Source organism: Triticum aestivum, chromosome 5D (assembly GCF_018294505.1).
Source record: "Triticum aestivum cultivar Chinese Spring chromosome 5D, IWGSC CS RefSeq v2.1, whole genome shotgun sequence".
Lineage (NCBI taxonomy): Eukaryota > Viridiplantae > Streptophyta > Magnoliopsida > Poales > Poaceae > Triticum > Triticum aestivum.
The window spans coordinates 21858173-21872461 of record NC_057808.1 but is presented as its reverse complement, the minus strand read 5'-3'; the positions used below and the strand labels follow the sequence as shown (position 1 = coordinate 21872461).

The 14289-nt window shown below is 41.4% G+C and overlaps 1 pseudogene; it reads right to left on the bottom strand.

The window, feature by feature from the left end:
* Positions 1–11528, bottom strand: part of LOC123124131 (SNF2 domain-containing protein CLASSY 3-like) — a 13389-nt pseudogene extending 1861 nt beyond the window's left edge.
* Between the last annotated feature and the right edge of the window lie 2761 nt (positions 11529–14289).

Sequence of the window (14289 nt, the reverse complement as noted above, 5' to 3'; positions counted from 1 at the left end):
ATGTGGTGAACTTAGATATATAGGTGCATATTGGCATTGCAAATAATGTTGCCAAATAGAGTTTTCAACTTTTTATACAATAAAATCATTTTCTATTTTCTTTGTGTCAAAAATGGGTATTTTTTGTGAAGCATGTACAAACACCAGGGTGCAAATTGGTACCGCTCTAATTTTCACATAAAGTAGACCGTATGTATTGGACAATCCCAAATTCTATAAATTTTCTAGATCTCTCAATATCACCATGTCGCCTCTTCTTCAAGCCAACATCCAACATGCCGACCTGCTTCGACTTGTCAGCTGACATAGAGGCTTTGACCCCTCAGCTGGACCAGGGGCTTCGACTCGTCAGCTGACCGTGCTGCCTCTTCTGCAGGCCAACATACAACACGCCGACCTGCTTCGACTCGTTAGCTGAACGTGCCGCCTCTTCTTCAAGACAACATCCAAAAAGCCAAAATTTCAAAGACGTACATGGAATTTACACATTTTGAAAAGCACGACTTCATTTTTACAAAACTGGATGATACATTTTGACCAAAATAAAGCTGGACTTTTTCTTCAGGTTGTTCTCGTGCAGGAGTCGGGTCCATTGTCTAGGTAATCATTTTCCATCTCCCGGCGATAGACAACGGGCAACTCGAGTCAAGCTCTCACCACCTTCTACGCACATTGTAGCTTGAAGTGTAGCAATTGTTGTTGGGAAGGATGAAAAAGTGTGAAGCACACATGACATACATCAAACATTGTATTGATGCCTTCTAAAAAAACCAAAACAAACAAATTGGACTGATGGAATATGATATCGGTATACATGACATACATACAATCTAGACATGCCAGCAGACCCCTTAGGTCTGAGGCATCCAGCCTGTTCTATCCCAGATTGAAAAATAATACACTTGTCAATTTGGAAATGAACAGAGATCGACCATAACAAATATAAAGCTAGAACATTAGAAACTCAACACATGATGAGAGCGCTGTAGGAGATATGCCCTAGAGGCAATAATAAATGTTATTGATTATCTCCTTGTTCATAATTATGTTTATGTTCCATGCTATAACTGTTGTGGTTCCCGAGCCCGTATATCCATAAAGGCTCTGGGGAGAACCCATATGCACGTGTGGAATAATAAACGGTAAAATGTATTCCTAGTCGTGCCTCTAAGACTAGCTCAAGTGTTGCATGATGATTATGTTTTCCCAATCATGGGCATGTCTATGCCAAGCAACTTTGAGGGCACAATGTCAGGAAGGACATTTGTGTTGAATCGACCCGAATTGATGTTATGCTATGAGATACATTCGTCACAAGTTAATGGTTTATAACACAGAGATAGTTAATGTTTGCATAATTCCTTAGACCATGAGAGTATCGAGTTTCTTCATGCTTGCTTCATGAACTTTGGGGTTTGTTAAACGTCATACGTAACTGGATGGCTATTACGGCGGCTTACGGGTTCATGGGAAAGTCTGTTAAGTAACTTGATAGCTCGAGATTGGGATTTGCTCCTCCGACGATGGAGAGATATACTCGGGCCCACTCGGTGTTACGGTGTCCATCATCGTCGGGCCAGACACTTTGTGATTTGATCACGGGGATGCCGGAACACGAAACGAGAAAAGAGAACAAAACCGGTAACGAGGTAACTTGCATAGTGGACAAAGTGTTGGCCCACGGGGATGCAATAAATCTCACCTCAGGTGTTTTTGATATATCGTGAAGCAACAGGAATAGCTGACCTCAACTGGAGGTTCACTCGAATATTCATTCGTGTGGGTATAGGGGTCAATATGGGTGTCCACGGCTCCGATGTTGATCATTGATCGGAAGGGGTTCCAGGTCATGTCTATACTTCACCGAACCTATAGGGTCACACGCTTAAGGGTCATCTATCTGCTGAATACTAGACAGGGAGTCCGAGAGAAAATCACCGAAAAAGTTTCGGACACCGAAAAGTTTCGGACAGCGGAATCGTACCGCAGAGAGAGGTCACCGGATGAGTTTCGGTGAAACCGAAAAAGTTGTTTCGGGGTATGCCATTAAGTCAAAATGGTTTCGGCACATGCCTGATAATTCTTGGAGGGTGCCAGAATCATTCTGGGAACTTTTTGGAATTTTCAGAAATAAAAACCGAAAATGTTTCGGAGCTGCCGGTATCGCTTTGGCTGTTTTTCGCAGATGAAATTCACTAATCTGAAATTGTTTCAGAACGAATCCAAAATCATTTTAGTGGGTACTGGAATTATTCTAAGACCCACAGAAATATTTTCGGATTTAGTGGACGCGAAAAATTGTCTTCATGAATAGTGAAAACGCATTCTTGTTTGCTTTTCGCAGATGAAAATCACTAAACCGAAATTGTTTCGGAATGCGTTGAAAATTATTTTAGTGGGTACTGGAAATGTTCTGAGCCCACATAAATATTTTCAATTCGAATGGACGCTGAAAAATGTCGTCATGAATAGTGAAAGTGCTTTTTGCTTGGCTTCTTGGAGAAGCCACCTTGAGGGCCTTTTTGGTATTTCCCCCCTTGGCTTCTTGGAGAAGCCACCCTTGGGCTTGGCCTATAAATAGGGGTGGAGGGGGCTGCCTAAAGGATCATCCCTTCTCACATACATGCCATTGCAATGATCTGGCTTCTTCTCTCCCTCCCAGCGAAATAGTTTCGTAGAGCCGAAAGGCTGTCTGGGTTCCGGCAGGAACTAGTTCTGGACGGCGAAGCCCTGCCGGATAGCTGACACCGTATGTGTGCAACTCTGTAGAGAGGTCGTAGTTTCGATCTTAGTGCCCTGAGGGGCTGTTCGAGAGTGCCTCCCGAAGGGCTGTCCAAGTGACGGTCCGAGTTCTGTGGGTCCTCCCGGAGGGCTGTTCGAGTGACCGTTCGAGTTTCGAAGGTCCTCCCGAAGGGCTGTCCGCGACACCGTCCGGGGGATTGTTCGACCGCCTCCCGGAGGGGTGTCCGTATGGCGGATGAGGGTATTCATCCTCGCGGTTGGGAGGTTGTAAATCCTAGCTGCGGGGATCTGCACCGCCGATCGTCATCGACTCTACTTCCCGCTGCGCTACGAGTCGGTAACGAAAAAGATCAAACCTTGTATGCAGTCTCCATAGTGGTCCTGGGCTGGTGCGTAGGTAAAAAAAAAAATTGTTTTCTGCTACGTTACCCTACAGTGGCATCAAGAGCCGTGCTATGCGTAGATGCAGGTTTCGATCTAGAATACATGGAGATGTATGGGTATTGCATAATATAATTAGGTAGTAGATGAGATCTATTGCTGAAAATTATTTATGCGGGTGACAGATGAAATCTGTTACCCGAGGTTCTTGTTGCTTCCCTAGAATTTGCGTTTGCTCAATCTCGAGACAGTATGGTGGAATTTGACAAAGTTCTGGCAATCCGTGATCCTGATTGATCATGGAAGTGCTATCAGTTCTTTGGGTTCTGCCGTAGTCAAAAGAAAGATGAAATTCGCAGATGAAAGGGCATTGCAGATATGATCTGCACGGGGGTCATGCGTATGACGAAGTTTAGTATGGGGCTCGAGATTTAATTATCCCGTGTTTCATACACCCCGAGACGTTAATCTAGCAACTTGAATAATCATACTTGATGATAAAACGTTGGTCGCTGCGGTTTAAGTCAAAACCTTAGAAGCCACGTAAAATAAATTTTGCATAAACCGATTAGAGGCGTCTAACTTGGTTTTGCAGGATGTGCATATGATGTGGTATAGCAGTGCTCATACTAATTCGATTATGTATGAGATGACTATATGATGTAATTTGATTAACATGACCTGCGTGTCATGATTCGGCATGATGGTTGGAGCCATATGATTGCACTTTAATGACCTGCATGTCAACCTTGTTGTAATGCATTATTTTGTTAGCTATAGAGATAGCAATATTATCTGGTGCATCGACAAGGTGGTGGCAATCTTCGCGAAGGTGAACACCGACGCGAATGCCGAAGACGAAGAAATGAAAGACTTCTCCGTCAGAAAGGGCTATACCATATCATGCTATTATGAATTGCCTGAGATGTTTATCCCTTATGATGCACCCTTCTTGATTGCGCGGTAGTCGCTTTTATTAGGGTGATCTCTCACTTAAAATACCAAGTAGTTAGTGTTCTCCCAAGTGTAGCACCGTAACGGCACCTATCTTTTCGGGGTGCGCCGTGTCACACGGGTACGAACGATTAGAGAAGTGTGAGGCGGGTGAGTTGAGACCTCGCAGCGAGATCACTTGGTTGTCTTGACGTTCAGGCATGACCGTCATGAGCTCGGAAAACACGCATCGAAAGATGAACAAGAGTCACATAGAGATGTGATTGGCAAGTTGGCCTACCGGTTGAGATTTTTCGTCATCAATGGTGTTACACCAATGGCGAACAATTGAAATGTGGGTCTTGTATCACTCACAATCAATTTTGAGAGATATTGATTTGAGTGGGAGCGCACTGTTGAATTAACATGTTTAATTCTTAGTGCAATTAATTATGAACACTGTCTAAGTGTTTCTTGCAAAATAGTTGTAGAATAATGGCTCGCGTTTCCACCTTCCCTATTAAAATTGAATAGCTGTTAAATATCTGGTTAAAACTTTACGATTGGTAACGTAATATGAGGATTGTCCTCAAAAGTGCCGAGAAGGACTTTGTCCTATCGCATGCTTTCCGTATCCTCCCGCTAATGCTATGGATCATGTGACTCTCGTCCTTCGATCCAAAAGCTATAATTCCGTTTCAGTCAAGTGCAATATGTTTGCTTCCATGAAACCCAAACTTCGAAAGTTGGGATAGTTATATGATATTCATGGAACTGAAAATTATTTTCAGATACAAACAAAGCAATGTTTGTTTGCAAGTATTAGTAAAAGTGTTTACTATGCATTTGACTGTTGGGAAAGGGATCCAGAAGAACGCCTGTCATATAATGAAAGGTGAATAAAACAACAACTTAAAGAGAAAGGAAGTGTCCAAAGGGTGTTAGTATGACTTACACGCCTAGGAAGTCCGGGGCTAACGCCACTCTTTAGTTGGGTGCTTCTTTTGTGAGTAGGAGAAATACTAAAAGTTAAACTGTTAGAAGTATAAAGGCAGAAAGAAAGATGACTGGAATATCCAGCTCATGTATGAATGTCATACAAGTTTTTGATGTATAGTAGGCTAGTCAAAGATATAGTTCTTGGGAATTATGGTTAAACATGTTAATCACTAATTCTTGGGTATTGTGAGTTAATCACAAAGATACCCGCTCGATTGCATTCAATTGCGAATCACTGTAAGAGCTACTATGGCCTAAAAAGACTAGCCAGAAATGAGGTTAAGGTATACACAGGGAACATAGTAAATGTTACTATACCTTCCATCGGTGTATTGCCGTCTGTATTTATTTTCATAATTCCTTTAGATTTTTAAAAACTCTAGCCCATTGCATAAGGTATCTTGCAAGAAGGTTGTTCATAAGAGAACCTTTTATGTTCGATGTTATGAATAGCACAAGGGCCATACTTTCATTATGAATGAGATGTATGTTATGAATATTGATAATAATACAATACCTCTGGGTTTACTTTCATAATTCATTTTAGAGTTTCATACACTCTAGCCCATTGCACAATGTTTGTTGCAAAAGAGTTGTTCATAAAAACAACAATTGTTGTTAAGTATTATGAATAACATGAAGGGCCATGCTTCCATCCAAGATGGGACGTATGTTATGAATATTGAGGGTAATATGATACATCCATAACACTGATGCTAAATGTCGCAAGACTAAAAGAATACCACACAAGTGTGGCACTACATTTGGTCACATTGGAGAAACCCGCATGGAAAATTCCATTATGATGGATTTTGAAGTCTTTTTGATTTTGAATCATCTGACACTTGCAACTTTCCTCCGAAAAGTGAAGTGACTAAAATACCGTTCACAGGCCATAAGGAACGAACAACAAACTTATTAGTGATCACACATTTGATGTGTGTAGTCCGATAAGTGTTGTTAGTGGTGGATTTATTTATCTTCGGAAATGACTCAAGTAGATATATGGATATTTACTTGATGAGACGTAAGTCTGGATCTTTTGAAATCATTCGAAAGGTTTTCAAAAATGAAGTAGAAGTTATTGTAACAAGAAAATTATGTTTCTGCAATTTGATTGCACAAAGGGATATTTGAGTTACATGTTTAGCGAATGTCTGATGAGTTGTGAAAGGGGTTTCATAACTTGCACCTCCCGGAACACCACTGCAAGTGAAAAGTCCGTGGAGATGTAATCTAACCATTTATGACATGGTAAGGTCAAAGATGACATAAATAAATTTGCCATTATCCTTTTTAAAGTGATGCTTTAGAGACTGCGGCTTTTACACTGAAAAGAGCTACATCGGGTCTGTTGAAATGAAGCCATGGTATGGTACGCCCAACCATGTTGTATCTTTTCTTAACATTTGGAATATGGGGCTTGTGTAAAAGTTTACAAACCTATTCCAATTCAGACAAGTGCTACTTTGTAGGTTATCCCAAGTCATTGGGTATTCCTCCCTCACTATACCGAGGCAAATAGGTTTGCCACAAAGAACGGTATGCTTTTAAAGAGAATGGTTCTTTCTAAAAGGAGAGTGGGAGAATAGTGCAACTCGACGAGATAAACAGTATCTTCATCAGATCAAAGGAAAGAGACCTTGGAAGTAAATCCAGAGTTTCCTACTGCGACTGATACGGAAGTCTCTACAATAAAATGTATGAACTTCGGTCGAACTTGCAGCTGAACCACGTAGGCAAGGCTCGTGCAAACCTCTCAGGTGCGCAAACGAGATATTGTTGTTAGACAACATTATACCTACGGTACACAAGGAAGCGTTGATGGGCCCTGACTCCAGAATTGGCTAAATGCCAATACAACCCGAGTTAGTTTCCATATAAGTGATTCAAGATTAAAACCTTGATACACCTTTCGGAAGACTTAGAGTCTAACGAACATTTATGGAACTTAAAACTGATACGGATAAAAATGTTTTATCCATAAAGCTCGACTTGTTGAAATAACAAGTTCAAGAGTTGACTACGATGAGGTTGTTTTCATCGTAGCGATGCTTAAAGTCGGTTCGGGTTGAACTAGCAATTAATACATATTTCAATCATGAGATATGAAACATGGATGATAAAAGGATTTCCATCTGATGGAAATGAAAGCTAGGACTTGTATATGATACAGTCCAAAGTAATTTGTCGATCCAGAGGATGCTAGTAGGTATGCAAACTTCAGAGTTCCAGCAATGGACAGAAGAGAGCAAAATGGAGTTGGAATCTTCATGTTTTGATGAAATGGTCAAAGGGGTTTTGACTTCATCAATGGGTAACGAAGATGCTTGTAATTCAAGAAAGTAAGTGGGAGCGTAATAATATTTCTAAAAACCTTATGTGCTTGGCACATTGGTAATTGGAAATAAATTTCTTGACACAAATTAGGACTTCATTTGAAAATAGTTTTTCGATGAAGTGCTTAGGCTAAATAGCCTCAATATTAGGCATGATGATCTATGGAGATAGATTTACCTAATGGGGCTAAGCAATGAATACATATTGACAAGATGCTAAAACCTTTTAGCATTTAAAACGCCAAGGAGTGATTCTTGCCAAAGTCACATGGAAAGAGTTTTTGCAAGACTCGGTGTCCCAAAACACTGATGAGTAAAATACATGATGCAGATTCCACACACTTTTGTGTTTGGATTAATCATGGATTCCATGGTATGTAAAACAACCAGATATGTCCGATACTCCCAAGGTGTTGCGAGTATGGATACCAAAGTGATCAAATTACTGATCATGGGACAACAGTGAAAGATGTCACAGAGTACTAGAGTAAGTACTGATGACATGGTTTTCTCGCAAGCAGAGATCATGAAGAGTTCGTTGTAAAATGTTACATCGATACAGTCTTCATCGTTTCTCCATGCGATTTTCGATTTAAATTAAGGGTTTTGTGTAACACACAATGTGGTGGCGCAGTTAGTTGGAATTTGTTCAAACTAGTTACTGTGGCGAATTCTATAACAAGGGCCAAGTATGTTGACGCTTTAGAAGCGACAAAGAAGATGTTGAATCATATAGTTCATTCATGAACTTAGTATAGTTCCAAGATGGCTTTTGACAATGGGACACTACTGCAGGTAGTTGCTCCATAACTCAGTCTGAGGAATCCAGGTTCGACCTGTGATTCACATACATACAAAGCCAAGTCCACACGAAATATGAATTTTGTGAAACCGCGAGGACATGCAAAGATACACACGGAACTGAAGTCGTCAGATCCGTTGGACATCAGGCTATACCACAAGCGAAGCATATTTACACCGGTGTGCCACAGGTGTGAAGTGCATTAGCATAAGCTAGATTATTGTCTCTAGTGCAAGTGGGAGTCTGTAGGAGATATGCCCTAGAGGCAATAATAAATGTTATTGATTATCTCCTTGTTCATAATTATGTTTATGTTCCATGCTATAACTGTTGTGGTTCCCGAGCCCGTATATCCATAAAGGCTCTGGGGAGAACCCATATGCACGTGTGGAATAATAAACGGTAAAATGTATTCCTAGTCGTGCCTCTAAGACTAGCTCAAGTGTTGCATGATGATTATGTTTTCCCAATCATGGGCATGTCTATGCCAAGCAACTTTGAGGGCACAATGTCAGGAAGGACATTTGTGTTGAATCGACCCGAATTGATGTTATGCTATGAGATACATTCGTCACAAGTTAATGGTTTATAACACAGAGATAGTTAATGTTTGCATAATTCCTTAGACCATGAGAGTATCGAGTTTCTTCATGCTTGCTTCATGAACTTTGGGGTTTGTTAAACGTCATCCATAACTGGATGGCTATTACGGCGGCTTACGGGTTCATGGGAAAGTATGTTAAGTAACTTGATAGCTCGAGATTGGGATTTGCTCCTCCGACGATGGAGAGATATACTCGGGCCCACTCGGTGTTACGGTGTCCATCATCGTCTGGCCAGACACTTTGTGATTTGATCACGGGGATGCCGGAACACGAAACGAGAAAAGAGAACAAAACCGGTAACGAGGTAACTTGCATAGTGGACAAAGTGTTGGCCCACGGGGATGCAATAAATCTCACCTCAGGTGTTTGTGATATATCGTGAAGCAACAGGAATAGCTCACCTCAACTGGAGGTTCACTCGAATATTCATTCGTGTGGGTATAGGGGTCAATATGGGTGTCCACGGCTCCGATGTTGATCATTGATCGGAAGGGGTTCCAGGTCATGTCTATACTTCACCGAACCTATAGGGTCACACGCTTGAGGGTCATCTATCTGCTGAATACTAGACAGGGAGTCTGAGAGAAAATCACCGAAAAAGTTTCGGACACCGAAAAGTTTCGGACAGCGGAATCGTACCGCAGAGAGAGGTCACCGGATGAGTTTCGGTGAAACCGAAAAAGTTGTTTCGGGGTATGCCATTAAGTCAAAATGGTTTCGGCACATGCCTGATAATTCTTGGAGGGTGCCAGAATCATTCTGGAAACTTTTTGGAATTTTCAGAAATAAAAACCGAAAATGTTTCGGAGCTGCCGGTACCGCTTTGGCTGTTTTTCGCAGATGAAATTCACTAATCTGAAATTGTTTCAGAACGAATCCAAAATCATTTTAGTGGGTACTGGAATTATTCTAAGACCCACAGAAATATTTTCGGATTTAGTGGACGCGAAAAATTGTCTTCATGAATAGTGAAAACGCATTCTTGTTTGCTTTTCGCAGATGAAAATCACTAAACCGAAATTGTTTCGGAACGCGTTGAAAATTATTTTAGTGGGTACTGGAAATGTTCTGAGCCCACATAAATATTTTCAATTCGAATGGACGCTGAAAAATGTCGTCATGAATAGTGAAAGTGCTTTTTGCTTGGCTTCTTGGAGAAGCCACCCTGAGGGCCTTTTTGGTATTTCCCCCCTTGGCTTCTTGGAGAAGCCACCCTTGGGCTTGGCCTATAAATAGGGGTGGAGGGGGCTGCCTAAAGGATCATCCCTTCTCACATACATGCCATTGCAATGATCTGGCTTCTTCTCTCCCTCCCAGCGAAATAGTTTCGTAGAGCCGAAAGGCTGTCTCGGTTCCGGCAGGAACTAGTTCTGGACGGCGAAGCCCTGCCGGATAGCTGACACCGTATGTGTGCAACTCTGTAGAGAGGTCGTAGTTTCGATCTTAGTGCCCTGAGGGGCTGTTCGAGGGTGCCTCCCGAAGGGCTGTCCAAGTGACGGTCCGAGATCTGTGGGTCCTCCCGGACGGCTGTCCGAGTGACCGTTCGAGTTTCGAAGGTCCTCCCGAAGGGCTGTCCGCGACACCGTCCGGGGGACTGTTCGACCGCCTCCCGGAGGGGTGTCCGTATGGCGGATGAGGGTATTCATCCTCGCGGTTGGGAGGTTGTAAATCCTAGCTGCGGGGATCTGCACCGCCGATCGTCATCGACTCTACTTCCCGCTGCGCTACGAGTCGGTAACGAAAAAGATCAAACCTTGTATGCAGTCTCCATAGTGGTCCTGGGCTGGTGCGTAGGTAAAAAAAATTTTGTTTTCTGCTACGTTACCCTACAAGCGCCTCATCATTTATATGGCCAGACTTGTGCGAGCCTAGCTATAGCTATGGGCTGGAGCATGGAGTGTGTGTGTGCACTCCTTACGGCATGAGCAGTGGAAGCACCTGAATGGTGTTGCCCCATCTTCCAGATAGGTATAAAAATTGTAGGGCTGCCATTTAAAAAAAATCACCCAAAAGGAGGCGTACCGCATACACGATCTCAATTTAGAATTTCTATTTCCAAGACCTTGCAAATAATTTTACTTCTTTTGTTGAAGAATCCATAAATTCATAATTTGATAAAACGTGAGCTGGTCCACAAATGATATAAAAGGATTAGAACCACGAACAAATATGGAAATTGGAACATTCTAATCTTAGAAGCTCCCACTTACCAGATATCTATAAGTTATATTCTTACTATGGTGGGAGTATATTCACAAAAATGTCTTTCAGATTTTCATCTTGTGTCATTTGTTCCAAAATCCGGTCAATGGAAATAAATTCCAATGACGGGTTGCACTCCGCAGGCTGTGGCCCACTTGAAAACAATAATTTTGATATTTGCTCCTTCTTAGCTTGTATATCATATGTTTCCTTCTCTTGTGTTCCTTCTCCGATTAGATTGTTTCTATGGACAATATTTTGCTGACTAATTCGATATGCACGTCCAATCGCCTGCCTTTGGACAGAAGGGTTGCACACAACATCGAGGAGCACCACACGCGACACTCCAAAGAGGGTGATACCTTCTCCACACACCTTGGTCCACGCAAGCATCACCTTGGCCTCGCTCTCCATATCATTGAATTCCACCATCAAGGCCTTGCGGGTTTTAACAGAGAAATTTCCACTTATATACATGAGCTTGTTGTGTTTAGTCCAGTTGAACTCTTTCCTTGACTGTTCCATGATTAAGTCCAATAGTTCAAGAAACTGGCTAAACACAAGCACTCGCTCTTTTAAAGCTTCACTATTTGAATTTTCGTCTTTGCCGAGTGTTAGGCTCTTTCCCGAGTGCACTACGTTAGGCAGTCGGCAATAGTATCTTTGCTGAGTTCCTACCCAAGAAGTAATGGTCAGAAATAAAAACTCGGCAAACAGGTACTTTGCCGAGTATCGTCAACGAAACGCTCGGTAAAACAACAAAACTCGACAACCAGGGTGTTGCCGAGTGCTAAACTCGGAAAAAGGGAGTCTTTGCAGAGTGTCCCACTCGGCAAAAGGGGGTCTTAGCTACAATGCATTGTTTTGGCTGTAGCAGTTGCATACAACCTGGGATGAAGATGCTTCTAAAATCAAAGTTGCTCATCTTGATGAGACTGATAATTTTTTGTCGAGAATTTTACATTTGATGCCATATTATTTACACTTTTTCCATGAAAATTTTGGTCTCAAATGACCAACGCAATGACCATACTCATTCCATAGTATATGATAATGTGGTGAACTTGGGCATATAGGTGAATCTTTCCATCACAAACAATGTTGCCAAATAGAGTTTTGAACTTTTTGTACAAAAATATCATTTTCTATTTTCTAAGTATAAAAAATGTCTATTTTTTGTGAGGAAATTACAAAAACCAGGGTGCAAAATGGCTCTATCCCAATTTTCACATGAAGTAGACCAATATTTGATGGATAACTACCAAGTGTTATTGATTTTCTAGGTCTCTAGTTACTTTCGCACGTTTAAATCACTTTATGCTGATTTCCCGAAAATAATTCAATTTGAACTGCAATTGTGTGATAGCTCTGTCCTAAAAAATAGCAAACAATTTAGGTACACAAGTAGTAATTATATCGAAGAACCACTTATAGTTTGGAAATGTTCAACTCCTTGCTATAATGTCGGTCCATTTGACCCCTTTTGAAAAAAATGAAAGAAAATGACTAGAAGTTCAAAAACTGCAATCCTTTCGCATGGACTCCTTTTATATGTACTATTTGTGAGGAAAAATGCCTAACTTACATTACGACAATTTTGAAAAAAAATCCTTCACAGAATGGGCTATGAAGTATGGAAATTCATGACTTTCAAGCCAGACGATTATGGTTAGGACCATATTCATTGCATAGTTTATAATAATGTGGTGAACTCAGATATATAGGTGCATATTGGCATTGCAAACAATGTTGCAAAATAGAGTTTTCAACTTTTTATACAATAAAATCATTTTCTATTTTCTATGTGTCAAAAATGGGTATTTTTTTGTGAAGCAAGTACAAAAACAAGGGTGCAAATTGGTACCACTCAAATTTTCACATAAATTAGACCGTATGTAATGGACAATTCCGAAGTTCTATAAATTTTGTAGATCTCTCAATATCACAATGTCGCCTCTCCTTCAAGCCAACATCCAACATGCCGACCCGCTTCGACTCGTCAGCTGACATGGAGGCTTTGGCCCCTAGGCTGGACCGGGGGCTTCGACTCGTCAGCTGACCGTACCGCCTCTTCTTCAAGCCAACATACAACACGCCGACCTGATTCGACTCGTTAGCTGACCGTGCCGCCTCTTCTTCAAGACAACATCCATAAAGACAAAATTTCCAAGACGTACTTGGAATTTGCACATTTTGAAAAGCACGGCTTCATTTTTAACAAAGTGGATGATACATTTTGACCAAAATAAAGCTGAACTTTTTCTTCAGGTTGTTCTCGTGCAGGAGTCGGGTCCATTGTTCGGGTAATCATTTTCCATCTCCCGGCGATAGACAACGGGCAACTCGAGTCAAGCAATCAGCACCTTCTACGCACATTGTAGATTGAAGTGTAGCAATTGTTGTTGGGATGGATGAAAAAGTGTGAAGCACACATGACATACATCAAACATTGTGTTGATGCCTTCTAAAAAAACAAAACAAACAAATTGGACTGATGGAATATGATATCGGTATACATGACATACATACAATCAAGACATGCCAGCAGACCCCTTAGGTCTGAGGCATCCAGCCTGTTCTATCCCAGATTGAAAAATAATACACTTGTCAATTTGGAAATGAACAGAGATCGACCATAACAAATATAAAGCTAGAACATTAGAAATGTCAACACAGGATGAGAGTGCCTCATCATTTATATGGCCAGACTTCGAGCCTAGCTATAGCTGTGGGCTGGAGCATGGAGTGTGTGTGTGCACTCCTTACGGCATGAGCAATGGAAGCATCTGAATGGTGTTGCCCCATCTTTCAGATAGGTATAAACATTGTAGGGCTGCCATTTAAAAAAAATCACCCAAAGGAGGCGTACCGCATACACGATCTCAATTTAGAATTTCTATTTTCAATACCTTGCAAATATTTTTACTTCTTTTGTTGAAGAATCCATAAATTCAGAATTTGACAGAACGCGTGCTTGTCCACAAATGATATGAAAGGATCAGAACCACAAACAAACGCGTGCTTGATACGTCTCCAATGTATCTATAAATTTTGATTGCTCCATGCTATATTATCTTCTGTTTTGGACATTATTGGGCTTTATTATACACTTTTATATTATTTTGGGGACTAACCTATTAACCGGAGGCCCAGCCCAGAATTGCTGTATTTTGCCTATTTCAGAGTTTCGCAGAAAAAGAATATCAAACGGAGTCCAAACGGAATGAAACCTTCGGGAACGTGATTTTCGGAACGAATGTGATCCAGAGGACTTGGACCCTACGTC